The following is a 24477-nucleotide window of genomic DNA, read 5'->3' as shown; positions in this document are numbered from 1 at the left end:
GAATTTGTTCTTCTACTAATGTCATTCCACGCCATCTCTCCGCTGACAGCTCGGAACATACCACATACCCAAGTCCTCCCAGCCCAAACTTTGCAAAATTCTTGTAACGCTACTCTTTTGTCGGAAATCACCCAGAACAAATCGAGCTGCTTTTCTTTGGATTATTTCCAGTTCTTGAATCAGGTAATCCTGATGAGCGTCCCATACACTGGAACCATACTCTAGTTGGGGTCTTACCAGAGACTTATATGCCCTCTCCTTTACATCCTTACTACAACCCCTAAACACCCTCATAACTATGTGCAGAGATCTGTACCCTTTATCCCATTTATGTGATTACCCCAATGATGATCTTTCCTTATGTTAACACCTAGATACTTACAATGATCCCCAAAAGGAACTTTCACCCCATCAACGCAGTAATTAAAACTGAGAGGACTTTTCCTATTTGTGAAAATCACAACCTGACTTTTAACCCCGTTTATCAACGTACCATTGCCTGCTATCCAGCTCACATTTTCGAGGTCACGTTGCAGTTACTCACAGTCTTGTAACTTATTTATTACTCTATAGAGAATAACATCATCCGCAAAAAGCCTTACCTCTGATTACACTCCTTTTCCCACATAATTTATATATATAAGAAAACATAAAGGTCCGATAATACTGCCTTAAAGAATATTCATGAGCTGATTTGTCGTTGAATCTCCAAATGGCATTTCTGCATCAGTATTCGTAATGAATCTGTTTTTTGCTTCCCTAAGCTACGAAATGTACATATTCGATCAACCGACAGCATGCATTCTTAAATATTATTACCCGTACTGTAATGATATTGCAATAAAATACAAATATAAGCGAGCGCGTGATATTAGCTCAAAAATCCATCTGCCATAAAGATAAAAGGCACTCAACAAAACCATTACAACGAAGTAATAATATTTCTAAATAAATACATGCTTTGAAATGACAAGCTATAATACATGTAGACGTATGCATGGAATGACGGCTGTAAATAATCACAGATGTTAGCCTAGGTACCGAGCTCGATAGCTGCAGTCGCTTTATTGCGGCCAGTGTCTAGTATTCGGGAGATAGTGGGTTCAAACCCCACTGTCGGCAGCCCTGAAGATGTTTTTTCCGTGGTTTCTCATTTTCACACCAGTCACATGCTGGGGCCGCTTCCTTCCCACTCCTAGCCACTTCCTGCCCCATCGTCGCCATAAGACCTATCTGTGTCGGTGCGACGTAAAGCAAATAGCAAAATAAAATAAAAGTTAGCCTAGATAATTCTAAGCAAATGAATCACGTAAAAATGCTGAATGAGCGATCGCAGAGCTCGAATGTCAGAACCCTTCTCATATTGGACAAGCTTTTACTTTCACGTGAACCTAGGACGCCTTTACCACCTCGGCTAGGTGGGCCTTTCAGACTTTAAAATAACAAAGGATTTAGATGAAAAGATGAAAACACTGTAAGATTATATTGTTTTGACGACTTGTACACATACAGTAGGTCGGAGCGAGTTGTTTATTGGAAGGCGCTTATAACATTCTACTTTCGTTGGGAATAAGCAGATCGCGACACCAACTTATCTTGCGCTTACTCGCTTCAAGCGGTCGAAACGTCCAATGCGTTGTGTGGAGTGCTTTCCCGCTTTGAAGTCAAGAGATTCAACATAAGAATTATAATTGACGACTTGTTAATGATGATGGCAGGACAGTTCCTTGTATAGGCCACGGCCGCCAACCCTTTCACCTTCTCCGCGCATCTCCTTCGATACAAATCTTCTGGCCTGAGAGACGGCGTCACCGTCGAGGAGGCCCGCCTCCTACTTCAGGGGAGAAATGAAAAATGTAGTATTTAGTAGTAGTTGTTGTTAATAATGCAGTGCCTATTAGACTATGAACCAAGTGCAATAGGCGAATATTATAAGTTGAACATGGTGGGTACTTAGCAGAGTAGATTGCTGCTATAGCTTCAATTGTTCCGAAGCTGCAATACTGCACATGTGGAGAAAACTGACATCTTATCCCGATCCGCGATAGATTCCACTCTTTCTTCGGAGTAAGATGCCGAATTTGATTACTCAATTACACAATTGTCTTTTCGCAGGAAAATGCATAGAATGTATGTTAGGACATAAAATAGGGGTCAGTAGTTCAAAGATAGTCTACAAATAACAATGAAATACTGAAGCACAGGTGGGATTAATTTTTTAGATCTTCCCAAGAATTATTTTGCTAGTGGCTTTACGTTGCACCGACACAGATAGTTCTTATGGTAACGATGGGATAGGAAAGGCCTAGGAGTTGAAAGGAAGTGGCCGTGGCCTTAATTCAGGTACACCCGTATGCAAGCTCACATCGCGCGCCCCTAACCGCACGGCCAACTCGCCCGGTCTTCCCGAGATAATGGCATTTCAATATGTTTTTCTCATTCTGGAGCAAAATGAGACTGTATTTTAACCGTAAAATAGAAGGTGAAACGAGGAAGTGGCTGCGCGGTTTGGGTCACGTAGCTACCATCATCTTGCATTCGGGAGATAGTGGGCAGCCCAGAAGATGGTTTTCCGTGATTTCTATTTTCACACCAGGCCAATACTTGGGCTGTATCTTCATTAAGGCCGCGGACGCTACTTTCCCACTCCTACCCACTTTCGTATCTCATCGTCGCCATAAAAACTATTTATCATAGATTGACAGTGACCATTGTACTGAGTGCGTCCTCTATTATTAAAATAAAAATAGACCACTGTTAGACTGAGTTCGGTGCACCTTTTGCGATAAATAGTTAAATAAAATCCATACAAATTAAAAAATATAAAAATGTGTAGTAATTGTGCTGAAGAACTACAGCTGGTTTAGTGTGGGTACAATATTACTTTATAGGCCTACGTAAATATGCTTTGAGAATTATATTTAGGTGATTTTTACGCTGAACGACATTAAACTAGTACTCAAATCTCATCCCGATTTAATTGTCATCTTACGCCGATGCTGGGAGTGAGATGACATTTAAAAATAATAAAGTGTCAAGTTTCTAATGATATGGCACTGCTAACTGCTCATATACAGAAAACACTCGGCAAAACATAGCTGTTTTCTGTCGAACTGAAGTCCTCAGTGTTAAAGTAGTATTTTATCCTCAGAACACTAAGTCGGGAATCCTCCCCCGATCAACGTTATATCGAAATTACACTATAATATTTATTACATTATATGCACGAAAAATGAATTAAGTAACCTAGAATTTTGAGATTTTTAGCATTACAGACACGCACTGATGTAGCCTAAGGTTTTGACGGCCACTTACGCATTACCTGCAACAAGAACAAAGATTCTTTAAGTTGGACGATAATAAATTTTTCATTTTCTCTGACATTTCCTAAATAAGTAACCAGCTCCATGAAGCTCTGCGTTCGATTCCAGAGTTGTTCAAAAAATTTATTCCTGAACTTAGTCCTGGGACGGATTTCACTCCCAACCTCTCAGGACTAACATAGATATTATAGTCGTGGTCATAAAATCCAAAAATTAGACTACGGCTGAGGATGACGATGTCATCACACTGATCACGTGGCACTTATCGTCTGAACAGGGTCTCTGAGTGCTGTAAGTGCCTCGATATCATTTCATCATCATTAAATCAGGAATTTGTTATCATTAAATTCCAGTATAGTCCGAAATTAGGACTACTACTACTACTAATTGTCTTCATCCCTCCCCTGAAGTAGGAGGCGGGCCTCTTAGACGCTGACGCTGTCTCTCAGGCTAGGAGATGTATCGGAGAAGGAGATGTGTGGTGATGGTAGGAGGGTTGGCGGCCCTGGCCTATGCTAGGAACTGTTCCGGCATTCGCCTTAGTGCAGGAGAATGGAAAAACACGGAAAACCATTCTCAGGACAGCCGACAGTGGGAACCATTGCCTCTCCGTCCCCTGAATACAGAGGCGTAGAGCCACGGTAAAGCCGTGGCCACCCCTCTTCTGCTCGGTCGGTCGGTCAGAGTGGAGAGCTGAAAGACCACGGACCAGCCGAGGGCCACTTGTGGGCCGAGACCAACTCTGCATCCACGACCCCGAAATTAGGACTTGGCGAAGTGATGAAGTAAATTTATTAAACTATAGCACTGGATGAAGTTATCGCATAAATCTCCTGAGAAATAAACAGACGGATATTTCTAAGATAGCCTAAACATGAGACAGTTATTTTAGTATTGAAATTTTGCGTAAAGTTGTTCATAAACAATAATAATAAGAATCCGCAGCCTGTTTCCAGTCATTCGAGCGGGTCAGGAATGGAATGAATGAAGCCTCCATCTAGCGCCGAAGATAGGAATATGCCGGCTGCCGAAGCCTGTCGCACTCCTCTGGGGTAGTGCCTGATGAATGTCAGATGAAATTAAATGATATTGGAGAGTGCTGCTGGAATGAAATATGACAGGAAAAACCGGAGTACCCGAAGAAAAATCTGTCCCGCCTCCGTTTTCTCCAGCACAAATCTCACATGGATTGACGGGGATTCGAATCACGGAACTCAACAGTGAGAGGTCGGCATGGAGGCTTTCTCATAAACATTCATATAATAATACTATAATGTTGAGGTCTGAGTAAAATTGTATCATGAATTATTTTTACATTCATAATGCACGATTATTTGTGCCGGGGCTGTACACCACTGCATCACACACTTTGGGTTCGGAAATATCGCTGGTATAGAAATAATACAGAGTGTAAACAAAATTATATCGGGAATTTAAAGGTGAATAATTTATCTTATAATGAATAGGATGAAAGGGTTTGAATTAATAGAATATTCTTCTCACCCATTCACAGGTGACGGGTAATCATTACTTACACATTCAGTGAATTTTCAATAACAAAATGGACTAAAATCATTCCAAACTACGAAATATTACAAATATGATTAAAATGGAATTTACGTAAATCCTTCCTGGACGTGTATTTAATAAGTTACCAAATTAGACTTTGTGAAGAATTTTCTATACTTTTACTGACAGTCTAAATATCTCCTTATACATATTATTATTAGATATAGGTTTATGTCTCCTATCCTTTTGTTTCCACCTTTTTCAGTTTCCTTTCACACCTTCAAATAATCTAACATTGTACGTATTCCTGTTCTTACTGGTTTCATCAATTCTGTAATGAATAATTCAAAAAGAGCTTTATAATTTAAGTGAATTTTGCATCAAACACACAGAGGTCTATATATCTATCTTATCCATATATTTTACTCTTATTTTCCAGTTTCTTTTCAGTTTTTCGTAGCTTTGCCACGTTCACACATTTAGTACATACCAAACCATATCATCCTTTATTCTCTTATCAGCCGCCTACATTAAACTTACAGTTCACAATAATTCACCGCCAGACTTCCCCTAGTTTCTCAATTTCAGATCTTAATGTCATATGCTTAATTACTTAACAGAATTCTGCTAGTGTTATCTTGCTATTATATTCTGTCCTTATTGTCAGTTTTCTATTTTTCTCTAGACCATTTTCTTGTACAACCTCCTCATCCATTGACATCTAGTAATTTCCTCGGTCCATACACCCAGCAACCCTCATTTTGATGTTTGATTTGATGCTCATACACTATTCCAAGAACTTAATTCTTATCATCATGTTTAGTCTCAGCTTACTTAACTATTCCTGCATGAAATGCAATTCTACGAATTCTACAAAATGCTCAATGTGAGAACCTTTTGGGCAGCTCTCTGGTATATTGTGCTGTTATTTCATATCTGTTGCTACTACTTCATACATCACACAGAATGCACTGCACAATGAAATTAACTGACAAGATTATTGGTAAGTGTGCAATTTAAAACTGTGAAAATATGTTAGGGAAAGGAAGTGCAGTTGGAGTCTGTGAAAAAATAGTTTTGGAGGAGGCGCTGAAGCAAAGAGTACTGTAAGTAAAGAATATTAAAAGTAAACTCGTGTCCTAGTCCTGAGGTGGTGCATCTTTTTTTTTCAGGCATACGCCCAATGAAGGTGAGATGCATGTACGATTTTATCCACTACCAGCCCCCCTGCCATTTTAAAGTTCTTGCAGTACCGGGAATCGAACCCGGGACACAGAGGACGGCAGCTGATAGTGCTAACCGTTACGCGACGCAGGCGGAAGAAAGAATACTTATTACCTCTTGGCTCACCTAAACTACGACCTAGAAATGAGCTTTCCAGAAAAGTTTGCCACCTGTTAAATGTATGTTCAACTAATCAAACACAGTGTTGTTGTAAGAAGTGCGCAGTAGACATATGTATTTTGGTGTGCACTTTTTACCTTGAAAAATTCCTATCCGAGCAAAATTCTGAACTTGTTTTGATGAGTATGCAATTAATCATCCACCAGTCACTGCCACAAGTTATGTATGTTTTCAAAACCACCGGAAACCATTTATTATCATGTCTGCACACTGCCGGAACGTTTACATACACGCATTTCACAGTTCAAATATTTGTTCAACTTATAGGTTAATTATGAATTATGGGTACGATTTATAACAGTAGTCCTTGACGACCGTTTCTCTGCTTTATCATTGTTATTTCCTAGTTTGTTATTAACAGGAGTTACGGAGGAAATACCGTGAAATCAATGTGACAAATTTTAGGAAATACAACTAACTTTGTGATAAAATCCTTACGTCACTTTCCTGTCCAAATTTTTAATGGCATACATACATATTCATTATAGACACTTATGCCTTACGGTGTTCAGTCTGCAAGCCTCTGTGAATTAGTCAAGCTCCTCCACAATTCTTTATTTGCTGCCAGCTCTGTAGCATCGTTAGTTCCATACCTCCATCGTTAAACACTGAGTCTAACCTTCGCCGTATTGGTGTCTCGCTGCTTCTCTGACCTTTCTGCAGGGCGGAGTAGCTCAGACGGTAGAAAGCTGGCCTTCTGAGCTAAAGTTGGTGGATTCGATTCCGACTCAATCCGGTAATAATTTAAGGTATCTGAAAAACTTAAAACTATGCCTTTCAGCGTTCAGTCTGCAAGCCGCTGTAAATTTTTTCTAAACGTCGCCACAATACTCTATTTGCAACTAGTGCTATGGCCTCATTTAGTTCCATACCTCTTGTCTTTGAATCGTTAGAAGCCGAGTCTAACCATCGTCGTCTTGGTCTCCCTCTACTTCTCTTAAGCCACATACCAGAGTCCTTTATTCTCCTAGGCAACCTATCCTCCTCCATTCGCCTCACATGACCCCAACAACGAAGCCAGATTATGCGTACAGCTTCATCCATCGAGTTCATTCCTAAATTAGCCTTTATCTCCTCATTCCGAGTACCCTCCTACCATTGTTCCCACCTGTTTTTACCAGCAATCATTCTCGCTACTTTCATGGCTGTTACTTCTAGCTTATGAATAAGATATCCTGAGTCCATCCAGCTTTCGCTCCCATAAAGCAAAGTTGGTCTGAAAACAGACCGATGTAAAGATAGTTTCGTCTGGGAGCTGACTTCCTTCTTACAGAATACTGTTGATCGCAACTGCGAGCTCACTGCATTAGCTTTACGACACCTTGATTCAATCTCACTTACTATATTACCATCCTGGGAGAACACACAACCTAAATACTTCAAATTATCGACCTGTTCTAGCTTTATATCACCAATCTGACATTCCGTTCTGTTGAATTGCTTACCTACTGACATCAATTTAATTTTCGAAGGGCTTATTTTCATACCATACTCATTGTACTTATTTTGAAGTAAGATATTAGACTGCAGGCTTTCGGCACAATCATTAAGACCAAGTTGTCAGCATAGGCCAAACTGCTTACTACATTTCCCCTAACTGAATCCCTCCCTGCCACTTTATACCTTTCAGCTGATGATCCATGTAAACTACGAACAGCAAAGGTGAAAGATTACAGCCTTATCTAACCCCTGTGGTACCCTGAACCAAGAACTCATTGTACCATCAATTCTCACTGAAGCCCAATTGTCAACATAAATACCTTTGATTGATTTTAATAATCTACCTTTAATTCCATAGTCCCCCAGTATGGCGAACATCTTTTCCCTCAGTACCCTGTCATATGCTTTCTCTAGATCTACGAAACATAAACACAACTGCCTATTCCTCTAGTAGCATTTCTCAATTACCTGGCGCATACTGAAAATCTGATCCTGAAAGCCCCTCTGTGGTCTGAAACCACACTGGATTTCATCCAACTTCCTCTCAACTACTGATCGCACCCTCCCTTCCAAGATGCCAGTGAATACTTTGCCTGGTATACTTAACCAATGAGATACCTCGATAGTTGTTGCAATCCTTCCTGTTCCCTTGCTTATTGATAGGTGCAATTACTGCATTTGTCCAATTTGAAGGTACCTTACCAACACTCCATGATAATCTTACTATCCTATGAAGCCATTTCATCCCTGCCTTCCCGCTATACTTCACCATTTCAGGTCTAATTCCTGCTGCTTTATGACAATGGAGTTTATTTACCATCCTTTCCACTTCGTCAAGCATAATTTCACCAACATCATTTTCCTCCTCCCCATGAGCTTGGCTGTTCGCAACACCACCAGGAAGATTTCCTTTAACGTTGAGAAGGTGTTCAAAATATTCCTTCCACCTCTCCAGTGATTCCCTGGGATCTATTATGAGTTCACCTGAATTACTCAAAACACTGTTCATTTCCTTTTTCCCTCCCTTCCTAAGATTCTTTGTTACTGCCCAGAAAGGCTTCTCCGCTGCTTGACCTAGCATTTCCAGGTTGTTACCAAAATCTTCCCACGATTAGGTAGTGGAGCGTAAAATCAATAGCATTATTATCATCATAATCATCATCATCATCTTCGAACGAGTCCATTATTACTCTAGATAGGCTGTTATTCTCCATTAGTCTCACTTGACCACATTACCGAAGCCTGTTCATGCGTACGGCTTCATCCATCGAGTTCACTCCTAACTCAGCATTACTTTATGTCCTCATTTCATGTAATCCTCCTGTCATTGTTCACATCTATTTGTCCAGAAATCATTCTCACTGCTTTCATGTCTGTTACTTCTAACTTATAAATAAGATAGTCTTACTCCACCCAACTTTCATTCCCGTACAGCTTACTCGGTCTGATAACAGACCAATGTAAAGATAGTTTGGTCCGAGAACTCACTTCTTTCTCACAGAGAACCGTTGATCACAACTGCTAGATAAATGCATCAACTTTGCTTACACCTTAATTCGATTCCAGTTACTATACTACCATCAGCAGAGAACAGATATCCCAAGTGCCTCAAATGATGTACAGTACTTGTTCCAGTTGCTTATTCTCTGTCTTACATTCAACCCTCTGAAATTTCTTCCCGACTGACATCATTTTAATGTTGTAAATTGTAATTTTAGTATCACACTCGCTGCACCCCTTTTCAAACTTCAAGAAGGCAAGCAAGAAAAAATATTGTTCGGTGGAGTGTCCTTAGCGAAAGTGCCATTAGCGACGAATTCCCATTAGCCACAGGCGGCTTTCTCGTGTAGTCTCAAAATATTCGAATTCCAGAGAACGGTTTAACAAGCCAATTTGCTGCCTGGACGACGAGTCTCAAAATATCCGAATTCCCAATAGTGGTGCTGTTTTAAAACACCCTGCAAGTATGCAATATTATTATAATGAACACTATGATATATGCAAAGGTTCATTGTCAGCATCAGCCAGACTGCACGCCCTCTTCTAAAACGTTTTCATCAATCTTGAGGTGGGCCTGCCCTATAATCTTGTATAAACATATAGGACAGGGTGTCGATAGGACCACGGACGCCACGAACCCGCGAAAAGTTAGGCCTCGTCCCAGAGAGTTTAAATTCAGCTAATTCTTTGTCATATGTATACAATCTTCATTATTTACAAAAGTTAACAAAAATATTTATAATTTATTCATCACAATGTAACATATATGAAGCCTACTTGCAGATTCCAGTGATTAGCCGCCGTAAAAGATTTGAGTTCCTGTGCATAAACCATTTCTTTTTAATGCATCCAAAGAGAAAACCTAGTGGTGTGAGGTCAGGTGATCTATCTGGTCATGTGACAGGACCTTCTCGTCCAATCCATCGTCCCGGACCCCCTGTGGTCGGGGGACTCAGACGAGGAATTCAGCCATGTGAATGGCGCCCCAAAGTGCGAAACAGTGTGGGTCTGTAATACATGTGCGAATTTCATTACCTGTGATTAGTACCAAAATGTGTGGAATATCGCGAGTCTACGCTACTCTTGATTGGTACCGAACATGACAAATACCATGGTTCTACTTTTCTAGCGATAAGTACGGTACCATTGTGAGGGGCCGCTGACCTCATTCGACTACAAGCATCATCGATTCAGTATTGTGCTATAGAAGCAGTCCCTTGGTCAGTAATACTATTGTTCTACGCCAGCTTCTGTGCATGTGGATGGACTGTGGGTCGTTTCCACTGATCATTTTAAATTCATAACCATCCATTCATTCTTCGTCCTCACGTTTTGAAATGTGGTCAGTGGATGTGTTTGGGCCCTTAATTTGCCATTTCATTTCGTCTCATTTCGTACCATTAGGGGCCGATGACCTAGGACCCTTTAAACAACAAGCATCTTTATCATCATCGTCCCGGATGCGGGTACAAGTGGATCCGTACTGCCAACGACAGGTGTTGAGGATCACCATTTTGCTGGAACCAGCACGACTAATAGACATTTCATTCCTAGACGAAAACTAGGCGCAGCTGTACCACCCGGTATACATAATTTGGATGATCTTACTATTCCTAGTTCCTTAAATAATTTACCTCCTTGGAATATTCGTGGAGTTAGGAAGTAAAATACAGTACTGTACAGTAGATCAAAATCATGAACTACTGAGCTTTGGATTCCGAGTTCTAAGTTTAACAAGGGGCATCCTCTGCATGATTGGCATGTCATCATCAGTATTCTCTATGTGATGCACAGTAAGCTTCCTGCACCAAAGTACAAGCTTATGTTGCACATGCTTGAAAAAAGTCAGTTTACGACGTTGACATTGTTCGAAAATGTAATAATTGTAGCTTTTGATATTGGACTGGTTGAATTCGAAAGTGATATTAAATGTAAAAATGTGCTTTAGTGATATGTACATATTGTTCTCTTCCTTTCTGATTTAACCATTTCATTGAAACCCCCCATCATCCTATAACAGCAGAATTAGGTCAGTAGGGCAGATGAGTTTTATGCATCGTAATTACACTCATGTTCATAAAAACCAGAACACCTTCAAAGAATAGAGATAGGAATTTCAAATTCGCAGGACATGTGCATTAGTATGTTCTGAAGAAATAATGAGCATTTGAACCATGTCGGCCCTCAGGTTCAAGGTCCACATCGATATCTCGGCGCACCATCACCGACTGGTAAAATGTGCCTGCGGCTTTCGCTGTCGCTATAAACCGAAGATAATGGATCAGTGTGACGTGAGCATACGTGCAGGATGCCTCGCAGACGTATGCGAGAACCGTACCGTCAAATGAGTGAGTTTGATAGAGGGCGCATTATTGGCATGAGACAACATGTTGCATCCATTCGGGAAATTGCTGCTCGTGTGGAACGAAGTGTGTCGGCAGTACAACGGGTGTCTACAGAATGGTTCACAGAAGGCCGTAGAACACGACGAGATGGGTCTGGTCGCACCACCCAGACCGCTCCCGGAGAAGATCGACACCTCACCCGAATGGCATTGCAGGACAGGTCTGCTTTCTCCTAGGCTCTGGCGCAACAATGGAACAGTGTAACACCTCGTACACTATCAGGAGTGACAGTTCGTCGCCCGTTTATTACGGTCTAGCTACCGGCGCGTCGTCCACTCCGCTACGTTTGACTAATGTGCATAGACATGCTAGACTGCAATGCTGTATGGAACGACGGCATTGGGGACAGGAATAGCAGCAGATAGTGTTTTCGGACGAATCAAGGTTCCGTCTGTTTGAAAATGATGGCTGCATTTGGTTCGCCGCAGACAGGGGGAGAGGCATCTCTTTGACTGCATTCGCACAAGACATACAGCGCCAATTCAAGGCCTTATGGTGTGGGATGCTATTGGGTACAATCACAAATCACAGTTGGTGCGTGTCCAGTGCACTGTGACCAGTTTGATCTACGTGAATTACATCTTGTGATCCATAGCCATACCCTTTCTGCACGATACCTCAGACGCCATAATATTATTTCAGCAGACAAATGCGCGACCACATGTTGCTGCACGAACACGTGCCTTCTTGTTGTCACAGGATGTCAGACTGTTGACCTGGCCCGCTCGATCACCAGACCTGCCGCCAATCGAAAATGTGTGGGATACGGTGAAACGACGGGTGCGGCGCTGTGACCCAGTGCCAAACACCAAAGATGAACTGTGGAACCAGATGAACGCATATACCCCAGGACGACATTCGCGCCTTATACGCGTCGATGCCATCACACATGGAACAAGTTATCAGTGCCCATGGAGGATCCAGTGCCTACAATGCAACAGGACACATGCTGAACGTAGCTAACTGAAATGCTAATCGTTTCTGCAGAACATACTAATAAGCATGTCCTGTGAATATGAACTTCCTATCTGTAGCCTTCCAAGGTGTTCTAGTCTTTATGAACATGAGTGTATTTTAATTAGAGTGTTTGTGACACTGTTGGTGTAAAATGTAACAATATTATATTCATAGCATTTCGTCATATTATGTTGATAATTTGTTTTCTTGCATTCCTTGAATAGATGATTATTGAGGTGTTTCTTGAGGTTGAATTCGCCGTTTTGAATGGGAATAACTCAGACCATTGTTACTGTGATGAACTGTCCGAATTCTAAGCACTCTTTCGTGCAGTTAAGAGCGTGGGAGGTTAAGGGTGTCCCTCAAGGTACGAAGAAGGTATGGAACTTTGTAGAACAATATTATCGAAGAATTCGAAGGAATGATTTAAAGTTTATTTTAAAGAAGAAAAGAGATTTGTGTTCAAATATTTCGAAATTATCGTCTGTTGTTTACACGATCGAACATTTGAATAATGAGTAATATGGATGAGGGTGAGAATGTAGTATTTAAATGATTAAACTTGGCATGTGAAACGGAAATAAAGCCTTTATTCGGATTTTACAAACGAAAGTAGTGGTTATTTTTAGTTCCTATTTCAGAGGTGTTCATGAACAAACATTTTCTAAACTAAGCGTACCCATAATGAATTATACATTAGAACTGAAATATAGTTCAAGATTAGATTCGTCCATTAGATTCTGTTACGTAGTACTGTACTTGCATGAGCGAATTCTAACAGTTGGAGAAACCACATCTATTGACAAAGAAGAGTCATCTCCGTCGAGTCCCTGAAAACTTGGAGGTATCATACCCACAACCTGGATATTAAGTTGGATAGAATAATTATTCTAATCAGATTTTATCCTAATTTCTGGTGTTATTTCAGTGAATCTCGGGGGCATCTGCACCTCTAGGAGTAAAATTCTATTTTATATTTTTCAATTTCATAATCAGTCCTACATGCTTGTACATGAACCCAGCAAGTGTTACTGCTGCAGCCAGGAAGGCTACAGTCACATTTATTACTATGTTCATATATATGACTGTCCTTTACACATTCTAATCCTCTCCGAATGTAGAGCAAGTGGGGGGGGGGGAGGTAAGTAGTTTACACACCACTCTCTCCTCTTATCCGTCGACTTACGAGTGGATAATTGGAATTGACTTTGGAGTCATAAGCATGTATAATTAGAAAATACTCTCTGTGAAGATAATAACACTGACTACAGCTTTACAAAATGACACCTTATGGTACTATTTTCATTAATCTACTTTCTCGAGGACTGAATAATACGGCTTGTAAGATACTAATGTTATATTATTTTTGTTTTACATGTAATTGATCGCAGTTAGTATGTTGTAAAGAAAAATTTACTCTTAGTAAACTCCTCTCTCTTTTCCTGAATTTAAATCGTCATTTTTTTTTTGTTCTTCAGGAAAAGTTTTTCTTTGAAATATGTCAATCTGCATTATTTTTACATATTGGTGACATTCTTGATATTTAATATGGTGTTCAAATATAAGCTTTTAGCTGAGATCCAGATCTCTGATGTGTCCGAAAGGTCAGGAGTTCCTAACTACAGACGCCAAATTCACTGTGCGCCTAGGGGTCTTGTTATGATGGATGATGTGGTAGACTTCGAGGTTGAGTTGCCACCAGGGGAGACCTAATGGAGTGGATCTTGGGTCGTAAACTCGTTAGTCCGCTGTGCCAAATTATAATATATGAGTTTGTTCACTGCTAGTCATCCTAACAGCGTATACCCGAATTCAGTCTTTTATGTCAACACCTTTCTGTTGTTTTCTCACGTAAATACTTTAGAGAATGATATTATGATAACTGTTCCGAATGCTGATATAAATTTCGGATACTAATCCGTACTGCAATTTATTCAGTGAATTCTGTGTAATAAAGATATAGACGTGGCACGCTTACTACAAAGGCTGTAAATAGACAAGAAAATTCAGAGAAAATTATACAGGTAAGGAATAGATAGTTAAAATTGAAAGTGAACTTGAAACACTCTTGTTAAGTTATTAAAACAGGGAATGTAATACAGCAGGGAAAGCAGAAAACTATGAAAATTATCATAGGTTTGTGGGAAGTCTAATGAAGGTGAAAACGGAGAAGATGCATGGAGCGCGGAGTAAGGGTTTTACATGGGGAGGTATCCGCGACTCCATACCTGAGACTTTAGGGATATTTCCTAGATTTAAACTTTGTTAAAATACGGTTTCAAAGACTTCCAAGAAGTTTGTATAGAATATATATGAATTATGTTTAACTATTTATAATATGTTCTAAATTTTGAATGTCGTTAGTATTTCGAAATATTAACTCTATGCATGTATTCGTAATCATAGAAATAAGTGAATAATCTTATAATAGTATTCTACCGTACTTACTTATTTGTTCATTTATCAACTACTGTGGTGAATTTTGTTTATCACGAACATTATATATTCAGAGTTTCGACACAGTACTATAAATATTGTAGAAGGCAGCCGAACAGATGCCCCATTCTTTACCGAGTATCGCGGGTCATCTACTTACTTTTGTGTATTATCTGCTTGTTTACGCTGTACCTGTACACTTTTATATTCCTCACTCAATATTCTCTTTTTATGAGCAAACGAAATTGTTTTGAAACTGCATTACATACAGTACGAAATAATTGATTGTAGAATCTGCTGCTAAATGCTTTGAAATTGGTAAACTTTTTCCTGAAACATTAATGGAAGATAAATTGTCTCGACTAGCGGGAGGGATTTTGTACTGCACTAGGGAGAATAATTTATATTTTCTTTATCATTACCTTTTTATATCCATTCTGCTATAAACTTCTTTATTATATCTCCGTAATCTTCTCTGCTATTGTATAACTTAAGTCACTGTTGTGATTTTGAGCTTTAATCATTTTTATTTCAACATCTTACAACTTCCGAACAATACACATTAATAATAATAATAGAGACTATTATGATAACATGAGCCTCCGTGAGGCAGCGCACCAGCCTCTCACAGCTGGGTTCCATGGTTCAAATCCCGGTCACCCCATGTGAGATTTATGCTGGACAAAGCGGAGGCGAAACAGGATTTTCTTCGGGTACTCCGGTTTTCCCTGTCATATTCCATTCCAGCAACACTCTCCAATATAATTTCATATCATGTGTCATTCATTAATCATTGTCCCAGAGGTGTGCGACAGGCTTCGGCAGCTGGCACAATTCCTATCCTCGCCACTAGATGGGGCTTCCTTCATTCCATTCCTGAGCCGATCGAATTACTGGAAACAGGCTGTGAATTTTCATTTCATTATGATAACATGACTGTAGTACTCACAAATTTATTAACATCAGTTATTTCTGTGACACTTAGTGACTACAATTTGAAGAAAGATTAATGTATAATTAACACAAGATAGCAATTTAACGTCTAGCCAGAATTTCAGATATTACCCACCACTGTCGTGCAAAAGAAATAACAAATGAGCTTGTGGTGCGATGAGGTGGTAGTGATAAGATAAGATAAGATAAGATAAGATAAGATAAGATAAGATAAGATAAGATAAGATAAGATAAGATAAGATAAGATAAGATAAGATAAGATAAGATAAGATAAGATAAGATAAGATAAGATAAGATAAGATAAGATAAGATAAGATAAGATAAGATAAGATAAGATAAGATAAGATAAGATAAGATAAGATAAGATAAGATAAGATAAGATAAGATAAGATAAGATAAGATAAGATAAGATAAGATAAGATAAGATAAGATAAGATAAGATAAGATAAGATAAGATAAGATAAGATAAGATAAGATAAGATAAGATAAGATAAGATAAGATAAGATAAGATAAGATAAGATAAGATAAGATAAGATAAGATAAGATAAGATAAGATAAGATAAGATAAGATAAGATAAGATAAGATAAGATAAGATAAGATAAGATAAGATAAGATAAGATAAGATAAGATAAGATAAGATAAGATAAGATAAGATAAGATAAGATAAGATAAGATAAGATAAGATAAGATAAGATAAGATAAGATAAGATAAGATAAGATAAGATAAGATAAGATAAGATAAGATAAGATAAGATAAGATAAGATAAGATAAGATAAGATAAGATAAGATAAGATAAGATAAGATAAGATAAGATAAGATAAGATAAGATAAGATAAGATAAGATAAGATAAGATAAGATAAGATAAGATAAGATAAGATAAGATAAGATAAGATAAGATAAGATAAGATAAGATAAGATAAGATAAGATAAGATAAGATAAGATAAGATAAGATAAGATAAGATAAGATAAGATAAGATAAGATAAGATAAGATAAGATAAGATAAGATAAGATAAGATAAGATAAGATAAGATAAGATAAGATAAGATAAGATAAGATAAGATAAGATAAGATAAGATAAGATAAGATAAGATAAGATAAGATAAGATAAGATAAGATAAGATAAGATAAGATAAGATAAGATAAGATAAGATAAGATAAGATAAGATAAGATAAGATAAGATAAGATAAGATAAGATAAGATAAGATAAGATAAGATAAGATAAGATAAGATAAGATAAGATAAGATAAGATAAGATAAGATAAGATAAGATAAGATAAGATAAGATAAGATAAGATAAGATAGTGTATCATCTTTTGACCATGTTTTGAAATTGTTATTGGCTGAGAGGTGGTGAAATGGATAACACCAGGACGAAGGTGGGATAGAGGAGATGTAGCCTACGAAGTTCATTTCAGTAGGTGTAACACGGTACAATCATTACATCAGTATGTAGCGTACAAAGCCGTTTTTTGCGTGTTGTAGTTAGACATTAAGAGTGGCAATCAGGTCGTTGCCGAATGGCATTGTCATTGCCTTCTCATCAAGGTGACCGTGATTCGAATCCCGATCAATGTAGGCCTACGTGGGATTTTCGAAATGAATATTCACGTCCTAGTAGGTCAGATTCTACATAAAATTAGAGGACCCGTGGTTGTGATCACGATAACAAGTCGCGTAGAACTTCAAGCTTGCCTATTAAATAAATAACACTAATGAGACCTTCATAATACGATTGCACTGGGCAATACCAGGGATCACTGCTTGTTTATGTCCTGTACTCTGTCACTGGGCTCTGTCACTGAGTACAGTAGCGCATTAAAGCTATGATTGCTCAGGTAGTCAATCGGCCTTTCCTAAGAGAAATAGTGGTTCCTTCCGTTCGCTCTAGGTTTAGTTCGGTGTAGCGTAGTCTTTAGTGCAGGTCATAGATTCGTATCGAAAATTCATCTTGTCCTATCGGTAATGCGAGACTCAAGTGATGGCAGTACTCGGTCCACAAACGTGCTCGATACTCGCCCTACTGTCATCTACCAACAGCAATAAAGAAATAGGACACAGCTTCGATCAAGTGCAATCGTATTTAGAATAAGTATTATTGTACATGAAACTTCACCGAGCGGAGCATTTCTTTGGGTCACAGGGCCTGTCCTGAATCCTTGTGAGGTTTCGTTGGAGATTTAAGGCCGGATGCGTTTCGTGACACAACATGCTTTTTCAATTGAAAATTCTGCCCTAAGTTCCATGGGGGTTCAAACTTCCACCATTTGAAGGGAAACCGAGCGGCTAAACAATTACATTAATAAGTACAGTATGCACAGTTTCGTGTTTTGAATTCAGAACTGTTATTTACCAGCTTATTCAGTCATCGATTTCGTATCTTTCAACGGAAAGAAACATACATACACATACCGGGTGAGTGAGGCGCGTCTGACGTTCCTGCTTTTAGGCATCCCTACGAACGTCAGTGGGGTGATGGTCGATTTTTCTTTGCCGTATACCAAGCTACAGTTGCCTTTAAATCACTTACTGCGTCATCACTGCACGACTTTTACAAAAACATGTATGCGACAGGTATGTACACAATACGACAAACTGTCATACGGTTAGGTAAAACGTACGTGCCAGTTATACGCTTTCGATTGGTTATGAAATTATCGCTAGAAGCGATGGCATACTGGATACTGGCCGCACTTAAGCGACTGCAGCTATCGAGCTCGGTAACAGGAAGAGTAATCAGTAATCAGTGATGAGTAAATGAGTCAACTGAATAACACTTCCTAGGTTTATATATCCTAGCATACTTTCGCTTTTCGCCTTTTCCACTTTAACTTCAACATAAATGTCTTTCAGTTCCATGTCAATCCACGTTTTCCTAACCATTCGCCTGGATAAACCGAGGCTCACAACTGTCACAGATGGCCTAGGCATCAAGGAAGAAGCATACTATCGAAATGAGAAGTGAGGTAGTTTCCCACTGCTCTCCTCACCGAGCGAGTAGTTACTTTTATATATCAGTCTGCCAAGCCCACTGCAATGGTCTCCCAGTCCTTTCCTATCCCATCGTCACCTATCTGTTTCGGTGTGATTTAAAGGAAATTGTAAATAAATTAAACAAATGTTGATGCATAGACGTCATTTAATACACCTGTTTTTTTATCGTATAGACTTGATAACAAAGGTTGAAGAGGTGGGATCAATCGCTGAGTTCGAGGGAAAAGCCAACCCTGGAGGGTAAACAGATTAAGAAGAAGAAGAATTTATTAATTAATAATAATTTATGATTTTCCAAAAGTGCAAGTAAATGGGCGCAAGATTGCCATTGGTTCCCTCAGTTTATAATATTCATAACGATAATAATAATTAACGGTAGAGTATAAAAGATTTCTCAGGAAAATATAGTTCTAGTACCACTACAAACGATAAAAACTGGTAGGAGCAGTTAATATAAATGATTTAAATTATCAGTTTGATTATATCCTCTTTATTGCCAACAAACAAACAAAGAACATATAGGCCTACAACATTTTCGGTGAGAATTTATAATATTTAGGTATGAATCAGATCAACCCTGTTAGGTATTATTTTCCATTTCCTTCCCATCTTTGTCATGGGAGGTTACTCACTCCAGTAGGTCGCTGCTTCCTTGACAAGTTTTGAAGCCTCACGTCCGAATACCCGGAACTGTTCTTGGTTTGACTTCCTTATGAAGACACGTCCTCGAAATCGTGCCGTGTTACGCTAGCTCACATATCGGCATCCTCTCGTGTGTAGTAGCCGGTGCCACTTTTCCATGTCTGATAGACATAATAACTCCTTAAATTAAGTGCTGTCCAACCTCGTACACTTGATGGTTCTTGTCAATCTGTTACCACATACCCCAATATACTGACATCGATTCGTGTGCGATACTTCTAATACAGTTGGGGGCCGATGAACTAGATGTCATGAACTAGATCATCTAATACCGTGACCGAATTATGGCAAAGTCCGCAGTCCATCCTTCACTTATAACACTGGCAACGCGACTGTCTTCTAAAAGCTGCTAGCTACTGGCACAATGAAATATAATCACACAAACTTCACAAATATATGAGTGACAGGATGACACACTACAACAGTCATAGCTTTTAACATGAAGAGTGTTTTTTTTTTTTTTTTTTTTTGCAAGTTGCTTTACGCCGCACCGACACAGATAGGTCTTATGACGACGATGGAACATTAAAGGCTAGAAATGGGAAGGAAGCGGCCGTGGCCTTAATTAGGGTACAGCCTCGTGTGAAAATAGGAAACCACGGAAAACTATCTTCAGGGCTGCCGACATTGGGGTTCGAACCCACTATCTCCCGAATACTGGAAAGCTAGATGGCTTTCCTGTTCGCAAGCCTATTTGGAGGATACTCACTATCGCCGTGCTTCTGAGTTTGTAGTGTGATGTATTTAATGTAAATAAAGATGTAAGACGTAAACTAACACCTAGCCCCCGAACTAGAAGAATTAACCTGACCAATTTAAAATCCTCGACCCGGTCATGAATCGAAGCCGGGGCCCTCTGAATGAAAGACCAATTACGCTGACTATTCAGTCAAGTAACCAGACATCCAGAATATCCACATTAGAGTTTTAATATGTATTTGCTAAAATAACCAGTACGTCTTTCGCACTTTTACTCGTTTATGACCAGTACGTTTCGTGATAATTGTTCCTGTAACTCTCGGTTTCATTACGAACAAACAAACTCGCATATTACTTATAGTATTTAGAAAACAATTGGCTGTATAGGGGAATATTATTTTAAAATGTACTTTACATCTAAACCAAACCAAAACCAAACCCCATGGCACTACAGCCCTTGAAGGGCCTTGGCCTACCAAGCGACCGCTGCTTAGCCCGAAGGCTTGCAGATTACGAGGTGTCGTGTGGTCAGCACGACGAATCCTCTCGGCCGTTATTCTTGGCTCTCTAGACCGGGGCTGCTATCTCACTGTCAATAGCTCTTCGATTCTAATAACGTAGGATGAGTGGACCTCGAACCAGCCCTCAGGTCCAGGTAAAAATCCCTGACCTGGCTGGGAATCGAACCCGGGGCCTCCGGGTAAGAGGCAGGCACGCTACCCCTTTATTTCTTTTTTTGCTACTTTGCTTTACGTCGCACCGACACAGATAGGTCTTATGGCGACGATAGGATAGGAAAGGCCTAGGAATGGGAAGTTTCACACCAGGCAAATGCTGGGGCTGTACCTTAATTAAGGCCACGGCCGCTTCCTTCCTTGTCCTACCCTTTTCCTGTCCCATCGTTGCCATAAGATATATCTGTGTCGGTGCGACGTAAAGCCAATAGCAAAGAAAAAAGGAATGGGAAGAAAGTGGCCGTGGCCTTAACTAAGGTACAGCCCCAGCATTTGCATGGTGTGAAAATGGGAAACCACGGGAAACCATCTTCAGGGCTGGGATTCGAAACCATTATCTCCCGGATGCAAAAGTGTAACTATACGGAACAGTCTGAAAATAAAGACTGATATTTCGGTTATTGTACTGAAGAACTATTATTCCAGAAACTTTTTGGTATTGAATGATCCAGCAGAGAAAATTAGATGTAACAATATTTGCTTGTTCCCAAATTTTCAATTTTTTGTATCGAATTGTATCGAATTTGTCTTTTGTAATCTAAATTCGGCCGCCTCTGTGGTGTAGTGGTTAGTCTGATTAGCTGCCACCCTCCCGGAGGCCTGGTTTCGATTCCCGGCTTTGACACGAATTTTGAAAAGTGGTTCGAGGGCTGGAACGGGGTCCACTCAGCCTCAGGAGTTCAACTGAGTAGAGGGGTTTTCGAATCCCTCCTCAGCCATCCTAGAAGTTGTTTTCCGTGGTTTCCCACCTCTCCTCCAGGCAAATGAGGGGATGGTACCTAACTTAAGGCCACGGTTCCTTATTTCTCTCTTCCTTGTCTCTCTCTTCCAATCTTCCTATCCCCCCACAAGGTCCGTGTTCAGGATAGCAGATGAGGGCGCCTGGGCGAAGTACTGGTCTTCCTCCCCAGTTTCATCCCCCGACCCAAAGTCTCACGCTCCAGGACACTGCCCTGGAGCGGTTGAGGTGGGATCCCTCGCTGAGCCCGAGGGAGAAACCAATCCTGGACGGCAGACAGATTAAGAAGGAAATAAAGAAAGAAAGAAGGAAGGAAAGAAAAATCTAAATTTTGTTAAAAAATTAATAATTCTCCTGTATCATTCTGTTTAACTTAACCTTTTATGCTGTATGTATAACAGTTATATTATAAAACATTTGCAATGCAGTTTAGATCACAGGATTTTTTTATTTTCTAAGTATATCCTTGATCATAAATGATATACAGAAAAATTGATGCATCATCTTTTTCTGAACATATTGCGGTTGAACTTAGTAGGGGGAAAAGAGATTAATACTTTTCAAAAACTCATTTTTACGTGGAGTTTAAAATGGTATCTCCAACAGTTTATGAACAGACCTTTTTCTATTATTTAAAAGAAATTCCCTACGAATTTCATTAAACTCTATGTATTAGGCACAAAGATCTGTTTACTTCCAGACTATCCCCTTAATATTTTAAAATTCTCTAGAGGTAGTTAACCGTGGAGGTTCCCTGATAACTACATTGTTCGTACAGTAGTAGCGGTGTGAATTATCCTTCATTTACGATTTAGGGTACTACCCTCATAAAGGCACGGGAAACGCTTTAATTTTGTACTCAAATATTTCAAGAACTAAGTGATCACTTTGCAGTAATAAACAATTTAGTTTTCATTTCAGAATGCCTTCTATGATATTTTATCTCTTGAAGGAAAATTAGCTCATGAGGTTTCTCACAATACTCTGTATAGTTCTTGCTCTGTTGTAAGCACCTTTGAAGCGCACACACATGGAGAACAAAGCTGCGTAGAAAGAGTTTATACTGAGGTTTAATTAATGTTTGTACTGTTTGCCCTCCCGAGAGGGAGAGTGAATCTGAAGGGATTAATTTCGCTGTACACACATTATTTACTGTTTCTTCTTCACGGTGCGTGTACGTACATGTATGATATTAAGCAGCAGTCGGCCTTCTATAGAAATCAGTACTTCATGTTCAATGGATAATATCTGTCTTCTTCACGTCATATAGTTTACTAAAAGTGAAAAACAGGATCCGTCTAAAATGTAAGTGGACCTATGTTTTAATGTTTAAAATACACCTGCTACCAAGCATGGAACAGTCTAAGTAGGAACAGCGCCTTCTGGAGAACACTCTTGGAGATAAATTTTCAAACAGTGTTTGAATCTAGGATTATTGGAAATGGACTGGCGTATGGCTTTAATTGCCGAGAGTGTCCGAAGACATGTTCGGCTCGCCAGGTGAAGATCTTTTGATTTGACATCCGTAGGCGACCTGCGCGTCGTGATGAGGATGAAATATGATGAAGACGACACATACATCCAGCGCCCGTGCCAGCAAAATTAACCAACGATGGTTAAAATTCCCGACCCTGCCGGGAATCAAACCCGGGACACCTCTGACCAAAGGCCAGCACGCGATCCATTTAGCCATGGAACCGGACAGGAAGACTAGAAATTTAATAATATCGATCTAAACTGATTTGGCATAGGATGGTTATATCGCTCGAATTAAATTATCCAAGACAAAAAGCAATATTTCATTATGCTTTAGCTGATTCTAGCTCCCTGTGTGGGTCAGTATATTTATCCCAAGATCGTGCGCTGAAACCCAGCAGAGGTAGTCGGATTCTGAAGGGTGGAAAGAAGTACATTCTGCACTCCATGCCGTGTGATATCAGCTTACAAAATATACTTAGTGACACATTTGGTATTTATCTGATAAAATTAATTAAAACTCAACTATTCATCGCCCAGTTTACTCTGCCAGCTATGAGTAGAACGGAAAGTGGAAATTGACGCGCAGGCAGTCTGATTTATTAACTAATTCTTAACGATTATTATTATTATTATTATTATTATTATTATTATTATTATTATTATTATTATTATTATTATTTCCGCCACCGTAGCGTAATGGTTAGCACTATTAACTGCCGTTCTCAGTGGCCCGGGTCCAAGAATAGCACCGCTCTAACGACAAGAACGACATTGGGTTTATTATCAACGTATATGACTTTGCTGTCGATACTTAGTGTTAACTGTGAGGTATATTTTCTGGTATGGACTAGAACAAATTTGTTTCAGTCTCATCCTTGAAAGTGACTGACGTATGAGCGATGCTAGTAATGCCATTTCTTATGCAGCCAGTCCGTGTTATAGATGGTGGAAAAATGTCCCGCATAGGATCGGTTTGTGCGTGCATTTCAGTGAGCTTAGTAGACTCATATGTAATACGAACTTGTGGCTGTGTGGGGAGAGCAATGGAAAACTATCTCCTTAGTTCTTTAGTATGCATCCTGTTCAGTGATGTCTAGGCCATGGCAGCTGATGGTAGAGCTGTTGAGGACTCACGCCCCCCCCCCCTCCCAACCAGCATTAGGGCTGAATATTCAACAAGATATTACCGAATAATTTC

This window comes from Anabrus simplex, chromosome 1 (assembly GCF_040414725.1).
Source record: "Anabrus simplex isolate iqAnaSimp1 chromosome 1, ASM4041472v1, whole genome shotgun sequence".
Lineage (NCBI taxonomy): Eukaryota > Metazoa > Arthropoda > Insecta > Orthoptera > Tettigoniidae > Anabrus > Anabrus simplex.
This window is presented reverse-complemented; position numbering follows the sequence as displayed.